The 11,631-nt window shown below is 24.0% G+C and overlaps 1 long non-coding RNA gene across 1 annotated transcript; it reads right to left on the bottom strand.

The window, feature by feature from the left end:
- Window positions 1-5,569: 5,569 nt before the first annotated feature.
- On the bottom strand, window positions 5,570-7,303 carry LOC111201892. Its single transcript, XR_002654833.2, has 2 exons — window positions 6,025-7,303; window positions 5,570-5,930 (listed from the first exon to the last, which is right to left on the bottom strand). It is a non-coding gene; the product is annotated as an uncharacterized LOC111201892 (long non-coding RNA).
- Window positions 7,304-11,631: the final 4,328 nt, after the last annotated feature.

Genomic DNA, 11,631 nt, shown 5'->3' with positions numbered 1-11,631 from the left:
TCGGTTTTGTGATGCAGCACCAATCAGACTTTGGTCCTCTGTAGCAGTATGGTGCCCTAGCAGCATCAACTTTGAATTTAGCACCTGTATAATTTAAAAAAAATAAAAAATGATGGAGAAAATGATTATCCTTTTAAAGGTATGATAATAAAGGATTGGACGAAAAGTAAACTTATATAACATACTTTCATGAAAACTACCAAGAAAAACGAGGATGATACAAAAAAAAGGCAAATCTAGAGGTTGACATTGTATTTCTTCTTTGAAAATTAACGTTTTGTTAGTTTGTGTGATAAAAAAACCCGATATGTCAACATATATATAAGTCTTTGAGATTTATTGTATGATGATCCGTAAAAAGCTCAAAATATATTGACGGGTTAGTTTTATTTTTTCTATTCTATAATATTTATTTAAAAAAGATATTTTGAAATTTATTTTTCTTTTTATACAATACATCATCACCTAAAAACATCAATTAACCACAGCCAGTTATGTAATGTTGAAACATTCAATATATAGCTAAAATCAATTTAACCATGGGTAAGCTACCAATTTCGTTATTTACTGATTTCTTATAGGTAAAAAAATCTATAAAATTTTAGTAGATTAATTATAGCTATTATGAGAATAGGGCTGAGTAAACTGGAATGGATTTTTTTTTTATAATCACATTTCACTATTTTCAGATGTAAATTTTATATAATATATAATTAAAATATGTTCTTGCTCTGACATAAAATTGGGCTATATATATACAAAAAAAAAAGATTTTGGTATATATTAATCAAGATAGGTATTATTTGATTATATATTATAAAAAAATTACATTTAACTAGCAATGCCAAAATTTTTAAGGATATCGAAATGGAACATTTTATGCGACACTCCATTTTCATTTATAACATTGTAAGTAAGTTTTATATATTTATTTAAAAAAGATAAAAACAAACAAAAAAAATATTTTCAGAAAATGTTTTTATTTTTTTTTTTGAAAAAAATCAACAAATTTTTTTGAAAAAAAAAAAAACACATCATCGTTTACCTTGAAAAAGCGACTTGAAAAAAAAAAAGGGCGGAAAAAAAAAATAAAATAAACAAAAAAAAAAAAGGGTTGTTGTGTTTGATTTGTGTGGTGTTGTGTATTTTTTCAGCGGGATCACACAAGAAATTTTATATGGATTGGTGTAGAAACATATTACCAATAAAAGAACGCTAAAAACAACAAAAAACCGAAGAGCGTAAAACAATAATACACAAAAAAACAAAAAAACAGAAAAAAAAACAAAAAAAAAAAACAAAAAAACAAACCAAGCAACCAAAAAAAATTTTTTTTTGTTTTTATGTTGGGGTTTTATTTGGTGTTGTCTTTTTTTTTTGTTTTTTGGGTATTTTGTGTTTTTGTTTTTTTGTTTTTTGGTTGTTATTTTTGGTTCTTTGTTTGTTTATTTCTGTTTGTTTTTGTGTGTTTTTTTTTTGTATTTTTTTGGTTAGTTTTTGGTTTTTTTGGAATTTAGTTTTCTTGTTTAGTTTTGGTTTTTTGGGTTTAACATGTTTTGTTATTTGGTGTGTTTGGTTTCAGTTTGGTTTTGTTGTGGTTTGTTTTTGTTTTGTTTTGTGTTTGTTGTGTTTAGTAATAATGTGTTTTTTTATTTAGTATTTTTTTGGATGTTTTTTTGTTTGTTGTTTTTTTTTGTTAGTTTTGTTTTTTGTTGTGTGTTTTTTTCCCCACAATATAAAATAAAAAAAAACCAAACAAAAAAACAAATAACAAGTAAGAAAATTTTTTTAGTTTAAAAAAAAAAAAAACAACAAAAAAAAAAATGTGTTTGTGGTGTTTGGTTTGTTTTTTTTTAATGTTTTTTTGGTTTGGTTTGTTGTTTTTTTTTTTATCACCCAAAAAATGTAAAAAAAAAAAACCACAAAACCCCCCAACACAAAAAAAATATTAATATTTTTTTCAATGTAGGTTTTTTATTTTAATTCTGATATTTTTCTTTGGTTCTTTTTTCTGTTGTTTTTTTGTTAAAAATTGTGTTGGGATGGGTTGGTAAAAATAAAACAAAAAAAAAAAAAAAAAAGACAAAAAAAAAAAAAAAAAACCAAATAAAAAAAAAAAAAAAAAACAAAAGATAAAAAAAAAAAAAAAACAATAGTTTTTTTATGTTTTTTGCAAAACGTAACGGATATTTTTATTAAAAAAAAAAATAAAAAAAAGGGGGACATAATGAAAACTCAATTTTTTTTTTTGTTTTTTTTTTTTTTTTTTGTTGTTAAAAAAAAAAACAAAAAAAAAAAAAAAATACACCAAAAAAAACAAACAAAACAAAAATTTTTTTTAACATAAAAAAAACAGTTTTTTTAAAAAAAAGAACATAAAAAAATGGTTTTTTTTATAGTTTAATTTTTGCTTTTTAGGGCTTTTTTCTGTTTTTGTTTTTTTTTTATAACTTTTTTTAAACAAAAAAAAAAAAATTTCAAACATCAAAAAATATAAATAAAATATGTTCTTGAACATCTGACAAATATAAAATTGGCTAATATATATAACATGAAAACAAAGATTTTTCTTATATATTAATCAAGATAGTGTAGACTATTACTTGATACAATATTAGAAAAATTACATATTTAACTAAAAATAATGCCAAATTTTTTATTGGATATCGAAATGGAACATTTTACATGACAGTCACTTATCCCCTCCATTTCATTTTAATTATCATTGTAAAGTAAAAATTTTGTTTCAAAAATAAGTGTCGCTTTAAAACTTTAATGCAAAATTATTAATTTTATATGTTGTATGTTTTTTTAAATTCTCCGGTATATTCTTCTACCGGTTAAAATGTGGTTAGACGTATAGGTAATGTTGTTTTTATTTAGAAAATATGCAATACAAGAACTAAAATGAAACGGAAAAAGTAACAAGAATAAAGGAAAATTGTCACAAATATCACATTCATAATAAATACTTAAAAGATATAAAAATAATTTAAAAATAATTTCAAACATAATTTTCGATTTTCAAAACAAAATTTTGAAAAAAAAATCTAAAAAAGACAAAAAAACGTTTAAAAAAATCGTATTTGAAAAAATATAATTCGAAAACATTATTTTATTTTTTTTACTTTTTGTTTATTTTTATTTATTTTTTATTTAAATAATGATTTATTATATATTTAGAGAACAAGTGTATAAGAGTCCTTTTCCACTGAATGAAGGAAATATTTTTGAAAATGTCATTTTAGTGTGGTAAAGATGAAAAGTGGTATCATGAAAGTGGTAAACATGAAATTCCTCCAAGAATAAAATTGTCAATCCCCTAGATATTATTTGAGAAATAATTTGCTATATGTCCCTCTCTACAGTTACTTTCACAAAAACATGTGATATTGCTAATAAAATTGATGACATGACTTATGGATAAATATGATATGAACAATTACATTTAATGTTTTTATATTTTTGGTCAACTTTTTAAAATATGGTTATAACTCATACATTATATTTAATATTGATTTATATTTTTGATAAACTTTCTAGAATATGGTAACTCATATATCATCATTAAAATAGATATATTCTTTAAAAAAAAAACTGTAAAATCATTCGTTTCTTTTATATATCTATAAATTTTATAAATACTGTTTAGTTTTAATTTTTGATAAGTATACAATTTTTATATCAAATATTTTTTAATATTTTACATGGTAATTTAATATATTTAACCAAAAGAAATAGATAAAAAATCTATCTAACATTATAATTCTACAAATATATATATATATATATTGTTAAATATAAATTAAAAGAAAAAATTTATTTTTATCTTAACTTTATGTTTAATTAAATCAAAGTTATATTAAAATATTGGTAAGAAAATAATAAAATCTACAATATTAATAAAATATTATATATAATTTAAATATATTAATAAATATTAGTAAAAAGTAATAAAATGTATAATTATTACTGCACATGGTATAGGAAAACGTATAGTATAGAACATAATTGCAATGTGAGTAAGATTTTAACCGTTATTGGAAGATTCGTCTTAAAGTTAAGGAAAGCTTAAACTTATCATCTAATATTAATTTATAGAAAATCATTTTTTCTTTAATTTCTTTTAAAATGTGTATAAATATAAGAAGGATAAAACTAGCTGCTTCTGTAGACACAGTAGAAAAGAAACAACTATACATATATCGAGCTCTTTGAAGAAGAAACCAAAATATTTTAGCAGACAACACTAGCAGCTCCTGAAGACACATGGCTTGCTACTTCAAGGTTCAAGCAACATGAGATTCCATTTCATCACCACTTTATCACCGCACCTTCCATCCACTTTATCTGGTCCTGTCAATGTCAGTTTCTTCTGAGCCACCGACTTAAGCCTATACCTCTCTGCTCTTGACCCAATAACTTGTCCCAAAACAGATGCAGAAAACTTTTCAGTGTGCTCTCTCCAAACACTTAGACGCACGTTCAGGAATCAGAGCCTTCCCCAGCATCCCGATGACTAGTAATTTGGACGGTAAAGGTCGTGGCTGCCAGAGGTTCTTGGCGAATGCTGTTTTTGATATCGCTGCTAGAGCTTATAAAAAACATGCATACATTACGTTACTATCGAAGCTGAAAGAGGATTTTGCTCATCCAATTTTATGTGAAAGAAACAAACTCAACCTTCTGAAAACAAAGTTGATACCAAGGGAACTTTCTGAAAACAAAATGATGTGATGCATTCCAACCTAATTTGTTTTGATCTGAAATCTGACTTGCGCCTTATTGGTTTTCTTGTGCAACAGCGATTAAAATATTAGGAAATAAATAACAAAAGGACCGTTGAACAAAATGCAATCAATGGTATAGCATTTTTCTAGGAGAGGAGGCACATTTGGCGGATTCAAATGATGACTTGAACATCAAATAAATACTACAGAAAGGTATTTATCAAAATTCATTTTTACTTTATTTATTTATTTCACAAATCATTATTTGTCTTTGTTTTATTAATTTATTTATTTTCCAATACAATATTTCTCTTTTTTTCTTTGTGTACAAATGATTATATATATATATATAATAATAAAATTGACTTACCATTTTTCTACCGCATCCACGTCACTATTGAGCATAAGGCAATTAACACCACGTCAACTCAATAAACCCTCAAACAAAACAAATATAATATTATTTAAAAATCAGGTTTTTATGTGTCCTATTCAAGGTAATTGACAAACTCTTACAATAATACTTATTAGATTTTAGTTATTATTATGTTTTCAAACTACAACGATCGATGTGTTTAAATATCACAAATTTCATTCACTTATGTAACTGTAGACCAATCAACATTTGAGTTTTTTCTCTTTTAAATTTAGGGCAAACAAAATATATTAACTTATACATAATTATAAATACATGTTCTAATCTAAAAGAATTAATCAAACTAAATGCAATTACAGTAGCATGATTTAATCTAAATAAATTCAAAATAAAAAATAATTTATATTGAGAAGAATATATAACCTGTTGTCAAAAAAAAGATATCACAAAATATGCCAAAGAATAACATAATCGATTCAAATTATTATATCTGCAATTATAAACTTATTAAATACAATTGCAGAAAGTCAGAATTAACAATAAAAACAATTTCAGCTCTTCGAAGAAAACCCAACACTAGATGCTCCTCTAGAACATGACTTCCTATTTATTATTTTCAGTAATAATAATAATAGAGGTAAAAGAAAATTTGGAATATATAATTATAGAAATTATCTTCTGGAAAATTCAGAGGCGTTTGGGTTTACAAATCGCATCACACTCCACTTTGCTGCCTCGGCACCTTCTCGGTGTTGTGTTGCAGCACCAATTAGAATTTGGTAATCTAGTGCATGTTAATGCAGCTGCATCAACTTTGTTGACACCTGTATAAAATTTTCAAAATAAATCAATTAAAATGATTATAGTTTTAATGATAATGATCAGAAAGCATTTGAAAGTAAGTTATGTACGACATACATTCATGAAAAGTAGCAAAAAAAACCAAGACGATACAAAAGAAAGCAAATTTAGATGTTGACATTGTGATTTTTCTTTAAAGCTAAACGTTTTGTTAGTTTGTGTTGTAGAAATCTTGTTAGTGAACATATATATAAGTTTTTGAAACTTTTTGTATGATGATCCGAAAAAAGCTGATATTAAATTGACTGATTAATTTTATATTCTTTCAGTCTTAAAATGTTTATATTAAAAAATATTTCGTTTTATTTTTAATACTAATATATCACCATTTAAAATATCATTAACCACAGCCATATATATAAGTAACGTTGAAACATTCAATTTGAAGCTAAAAAATTGAATGCTAAAATTGATTGGCGACGCATTAGCTACCAATTTTATTATTTACTAGTTTCTTATAAATGAAAAAAATAATCTTTCAATTTTTAGTATACTAATCTATAGTTACTGTGAGAATGGGGATTGAACCAATAAGAATGCAATATTCTAGATAAATTAGGAGTCATGTACATAGATTCAAACATAATTAGGTAAATACCTCAAGAACTATTGATTTTTTCAAAATCCCACTAATATCTTATTATCCTACTCTCATAGTTCTCTCTCTTCTCTCTCTCCGCTCCTCTCTTTCTTCTGTAATTGTATTTCTTCATCACTGAATTATATTTTCTCTCATAACTTTGTTTACTAACGATAACACCATGAATTTTCTACTTACAAATTTTTTGATACCATCGCCACTTCAACGTCGAACTCCTCATATGCCTTCTTCGTTTTCAATCACTATCCGATTTTATTTCAAGATCAAGCTCACCACTCCCCATACCACGATCTCTAACGAGTCCGAGTGTAGGTATTAATCTGGCTCGTTAGAATGACTCACAGTCTCCGGCGAGTTCGTAAACCATGACTCAGGGGTTTGGGCCAACAACACATTTCCATTGTGGTGTTTATGGTCGAGGATTCACCGTTTGAGATACATATTTGGTTAGCTGATATAAAACAAGTTGTTGCTAGGCTAGTTGTTATAATACATTCGTGTTACCAAATGCATGGGATCTTACTTGCTACAAAATATGTTATGAATACTTGAAAGAAATCAAAGAATCGACGAGCTTGTCCAAGCATAAACCAAACAAGAGGCAATCAGTTCGTGATGTTGTATTCGATTTGGATAACATTTATGTTAGCCGACATTTTATCAGTTACCCGATATTTATTTTTGCTTTGCCGGATCCTTATTTTTATGTTATTATTTTGGATATTTGTTTTGTTAGATATTACAAACATGTGCCGCAAATTCATAAATGGCTAGTAAGATATTACAAAATAGTTAGTGTTAGTTGATATATATTTTGTTAGCTGATACATTATATGTTACTTAATACATGTTTTGGTAGCATATCTTTAATATTATATCCTTGTATGGGATATATGTTTATTAGATGTTACAAACATGATGCCACTAATTGATAAATGATTGGTAAGAAGTAATAGTTTTCATTATTTGATACATGGTATAATAAGCTATTAAATGTGTTGATATGTTGTAGATGATACATTGTTTGATACATGGTCAATTTGTTAGTACATATTTTGTTATATGATACATGTTTTGTTAGATGATATATGGTTTGATACCTAAGAATGAGTATTCACTAATATGTATGTTTTTGATTTTTATAGCAGTATACACATAACTATTGCTTGCTAACTATATATAGTATGTTAACTTGATACATTTGTTGGTAATATATTGTCAATCATTTTTATAGTCATTAAAACGTCCATTATTGTATCGGTGTTGGCCATTAACAATTATTGTACCAGATAAATTATTCAATAACTATTTAACCTATATTTTCTTAACAATTAACAATTATTGTATCAGAATTACATAATTGTTGTGACGGTTGGAAAAACGATATGAGTCGGATGTCAGTGGAGGAATGGTGGTGTTTAAATTGAAAGAAAGGTACATTTAATTTTGGATAAATGTATGACACCCCTCATAAATATTTATGTTTTGTAGAGATATAAACGCAAACATATAACATGATCACTAACCGATACAATTGAGTTATCTTTTCTGTATATTAATAAATCATTTTCTTAGATGTGATGTGGCTAGTACGAGACTAGGGAGGAACCAATTTCCAAAATTTAGAGACTATTTCGGGATTGTTTTCTTTGAGATCTTGATTTCCCTGCCACATATGGCGCATCCAACATCGACAAAGTTGTTGTAATGGTGGCAAAGATAAGATGAACATGAGGTCGGCATAGGACCACATGATGGTTAAGAGCAGTGGGCTTCTATAGATAATCTGATTTTCCATCAAATTGATTTAAATTAGAGAAAAACAATCCTGGGTAAATAACATCTTTGTTGTATGTTGGAGAAGAAAAACAAAAGTTAATAGTACAGAAAAAAAACATGAACAATTATGTCAACACAAGACACAAAAGTTACAGTATTTTACTTTATGTCATATATGTATAACTATATGTTTTGATGCATCATATCATATGCAGAAATAAACGTTTTAAAAATTTAAAATTAGAGTTAAATTAGTTTTCTGTTAATTTTAAAATTTATTATTTGATTACATAATTTAATTTTAAATTTTAATTTGATTATAAGTAAAAATTTAGATAAAATAAAATAACAAAAAAAATAAAAAAAAATTATTTAATAATATATATGTGTATATTTAAATTAAAGTCTTGTAAAGATTTTATATCTATTTTTTGTTGTTAAAAATGTTAAATCAAATTTGATAAAATTAAGAGAAAATTTTGTTACGTATATAATTATCAACATAAAGCAAATAATATTTCTAAAATTTGTAGAATTTGTGTATATATATAATATGAAACATAGATTTTCTTGAATAATAATAAAATATTATATTATATAAATTAAATATTTAACTAAAACAAAAACAAAAATTTTATTGGATATCAAAATGATGCATTGTATGTGATTGTCACTTGATAAAAACTAGGTGTTTTGTCCACACATGCGGTCATAGTGTTTTATGAAAACCTATTATTTTATCTCTTATTAATTTAAAATCCAGTATGATAATGTATTGTTTATGTCTGAAAAAGTTTAAATCAAACATAAAATTATTTTATATATGAGAAAAAATTTCATTAAGATATTTATTCTTATTGTTATGTTGAAATTTTAAAACACTCACATACTAAATATATTTTAGAAAATCTCTTAAATACAAATGTTTTTGTTTGATTAACATTTAGTTATAAATTGTTTATATCATAATATTTTAACTTGTATAAAAGAAAGTTTTATTTTCAGATAACAACACATTATATATAAGAGTTATATTTGTGAATATATATATATATATTATATAAGAATTATCTTGTTCTTTTATAAACATTATATTGAAAGTTTTATTAAATTAATTTATAATGAATTATCTAATATGCTTATAAAACTAATATTATTATTATAAAATTTGTTTCAAATTATATAATAAATTATATATAAAAACTCATTAAGGATACCATAAACTTTAACCGATTAACTTTTGATGTGGTAGCTCGAATGCGAAAAATTACTTCGCAAAAAATAGTATAGATAAATAATGACAATATGCAACATGATTGCAATGTCATTAAAATTACACCATTATTGGAAGATTCATCTTTAAAGTTATGAGAAGCTTAAACTTATCATGTATTTTCAGTTATTTTAGATTAAAATTTTATAAATTAATAACGGTAAATATAATTTGTTTTATTAATTTACTATTAACTTATAAAAGTTCTTTTTCATTTCTTTTAAAATTAATTAAATTGTGTATAAAATATGAAAAATAACATTTATTCTTGTTTTCCTTAAACATTTATAAACTTCTCAAACACAATGGCGGAAACAAGAAGAGAAACATTTATACATACATCGAGCTCTTCAAAGAAGAAACCAAAATGCTTTAGCAGACAACACCAGTAGCTCCTGAAGACAAGCAACATGGGATTCCATTTCATCACCACTTTATCACCCTTTTACTTTTATGTCATATCATGTATCCCTTATATATTATTTGAGAAGCATTACAACTTCTTTTTGTAGCCGCATGTTATCACTATGATTCTTAAAATCATTAGAGAAATATGTTGGTTCATCTAATTATATAATAATTTTTTTATTAAACTAACAATAAATTCATCATTAATGTACTTTATTATTTCTTTAAATAAAATTTACGGAATTGCATAATGTGGCTAAAGTATATATGGCAATTAATGATTTTGAATAATAAAGATTTGATAAAAAAAATAGTGTATCTTCTATCATATTTGTTTAATTTTAAACTATTAAATAAATTAAACAACCACAATAACCATATAATAAAAATTTAGATTTTTATTTATATGTTATATTTTGAATTTTTACAAACGGCTATAAATTACTAAAACTGTTAAGAGTCTCACATTCAAATTTTATGATTCATGGTTTAAAACTTTTGCTATGAAAAAATACAAATGATTACAAAAAATTATATAAGTAAAAAGTCTAATTTAATTAATTATTAAGATTAATATATATATCGTTTTAAATTAAACTATAAACCATATAAAATACAATATTTTAGTTTCAAAATTTACTTTGAACAATTTTTTTGATAAAAGTTTTGAACGATCATTGAAAACTTTTTTTTTAATTATAAATTACTAAAACTATTAATCCCACAATGACAATTTTGTTATCAGTAATTTAGATTTTTTTCTATAAAATATATAAATGATCGAAAAAACTATATGAGTAGAAATCATCATTTAATAGACATAATATTAAAAATATACTAAAATATATTATCTATGTTAGTATCATTTAAATTTAATTACATATCCTATCAAATATAAAAAAAAATATTTTTTGGATTAATAAAATTAATTTATATGTTCGCACAAATTTAATTATATATTTAATAGTTACTGAACTTTAATTATTTAATATATATTAATTATTTCATAATATGTAAAAATATTTAATACATAAAATAATTTATATATATAATGTTGATTCCGCGCAAGGCGCAGATCTTAACCTAGTAATTTCTTAATTTCAACGCCAACTACGTATGTTGACCAAATTATCTCTATATTTTAATAGGTTGTGTTTTATATAACAGTTCTATTTTTTCCTAAAGTACTATTTTATTGATTGGTGTAGAAATAAAATATGTTTATTTAATATATGATATAGAATCTGTATATATAATAAGAGACATAGATTTTGTTACATAATAATTAAAATATATTATTATATAAATTACATCTCCTTATTATTAAAAGAAAAGTATTTTAAGAAAGCAACCTTGATTTTATGTATTATTAACAAGTTTGCCATTATACTTATGTGACAACACCACAAGCCTTCTCACATCACATTTTAAACAATCCTTTATTTACTAGAAAAATTACAACATATGCTATCAACCCTCTATTCATTTTATCATTTATCATTTATTGTATCATTTTTAAAAATTATTTGTTTAAATGTGTTCCCGGATCAGAATCCTAATTGGTAATACATATAAAAACCAACTAATAATATAGCGTGTAAGA

This window comes from Brassica napus, chromosome C1 (assembly GCF_020379485.1).
Source record: "Brassica napus cultivar Da-Ae chromosome C1, Da-Ae, whole genome shotgun sequence".
NCBI classification, from domain to species: Eukaryota; Viridiplantae; Streptophyta; class Magnoliopsida; order Brassicales; family Brassicaceae; genus Brassica; species Brassica napus.
Note: the sequence above shows the minus strand (reverse complement) of the source record. Positions and strands in the feature narration are given on the sequence as shown.